Source organism: Rhagoletis pomonella, unplaced genomic scaffold, assembly GCF_013731165.1.
Source record: "Rhagoletis pomonella isolate Grant_MI unplaced genomic scaffold, Rhpom_1.0 Rhpom_scaffold_00001, whole genome shotgun sequence".
Classification (NCBI taxonomy): domain Eukaryota; kingdom Metazoa; phylum Arthropoda; class Insecta; order Diptera; family Tephritidae; genus Rhagoletis; species Rhagoletis pomonella.
This window is the reverse complement of record NW_023458555.1, coordinates 45,509,375-45,511,196: the sequence shown is the minus strand read 5'-3', so window position 1 is coordinate 45,511,196 and position 1,822 is coordinate 45,509,375.

Sequence of the window (1,822 nt, the reverse complement as noted above, 5' to 3'; positions counted from 1 at the left end):
GCAGAAATTCACAGCAACAACAAAAACAACGCACAGCAGCAGCAGCAGCAAGCAATGCCGCATCATCGACAACGCCGCAGCGGCATCGTCGGCCCGGAATTGACTCGCATCGAACGCATTCATATACGCCATCATCGCAGCACAAGGCAAACGCTCTACGAGAAGATTGAAAAGTATCTGGACAAGTAAGTGACACACTCATTCACTGGCTGTGCACAGCGATGCATGTAAGACTTTTACATGTTTACTTTTTATTCGTTTCCATTCCCACATCCGCTCGCTCTTATCGCCACTCAATGGTGTGACATATCGTAAACGTGCTGTTTGAAATAACGATACATTTGCAAATATAGAATTTCATATGGGAGGACTTGAAAGTGTGTGTGTGTTCGTGTGTGTGGAATCTGCCGTACATACATGTATTAGATGGAGAAAAATTGCAATAACTTCGTGTAGCAAGGTTAAGACAGCAACGAGATTGCTTTCAAGTCGATACTTGGCGTTGAGGTGATTTGTTTGATCTGTATGCATCGCAGTTGCATAGCTTTTAAAGTCATGACTTTCACGCTATTAGAATAAACAGAAGAAATTTGTGTCCTACTTATGAGTTCGTAACGGTTAAAACTACATCAAAGCGGACGTATTTATTTAAGTTTAAGGAAGTTCGGGTAACTACTGCAGTTTTAGTTACGAACTTAGACGAACAAAAATAGTCCAGGGTCCTGATAGAGTATGGTCGTTCTTATGGGTACATTTGCAGTTACGGTTGCACGACCATACTCAATACCGACTCTCGTTACTGACCAGATGGGTAACCAACCTATCTATGGAGCCTTCACTCGCGGCTGAAAGAGAGGGAGTTTTTGTGGGGCTGCCGCCTTATTCGGTTTAGAGGCTCACAAAATTCAGCAGCGTATGTTCATCATGAGCTGCAGCTGCTAGCGTTCGTCTGTCTTGGAGCATGCGCCTCGCTATACAAACGTTTGCACCAAAATTGCGGCAGGTTGTGGATTTGCGCTGAGTTTGAGACCTGTCACATAAAACATAGTACTAATGACGCAGACCACGACAAACTTTTAAAGTGCTATGATTTGAGGGCATGCACCTGGAATATGCAGATCCTTTAGTCTGAACCTGCCTCCGCCCAGCTGGCTGATCCCCTCGCAAAGGCTAAGGCTGATGTCGCCGCCAACCAAGAAAGCGCTTTACGGTACCAAGCAAGAAGTACCTGCGCCCTTGCGAACTTGTGGGACGATTTCCTGTAAGGACAACGATGGCGACGGACATGACATGACTAGCAATTTTGAGGCTGTAAAACACCAAAGCTACCGGGTCTGTTGGCTTGCTAGCAAAGTATGTCGGCGATGGGTTGATAAGGTGCATACATCAACTCCAATCCACAAGAAAGTTGGCCCTGCGATATGCGCCAACTACCGCGGGAATTAGCTTTCTTAGCATCAGATAAATGGTATCGAAGGTATTCTGCGAAAGGCTTCAGCGAACTCATTTTTTGGGACTTCAGACAGGGTGACTCTCTGTGGATATGCGGGACGTTTTGCCCTCTAGTTGCGAGCTCACCATCCTACCACAGTTTTATCTACATGCAAGTCTCTAGGCTCTAACGGACCTGAAACACATTGTTGAAAACCACTGCTAAGTCCAGGAAAGACACTAATGCAAATTCCTTTATTTATGGTGATCGCACAATCTTCGAGAGTAAAGAGTGGTGGGCAGCCTACAGGGATCTTCTTTTGCTTAAGGCATTCTCTGAATTGTATAGACTGGGTCATTCGATTATTTTATTTATGTCTCTAGAAGTATT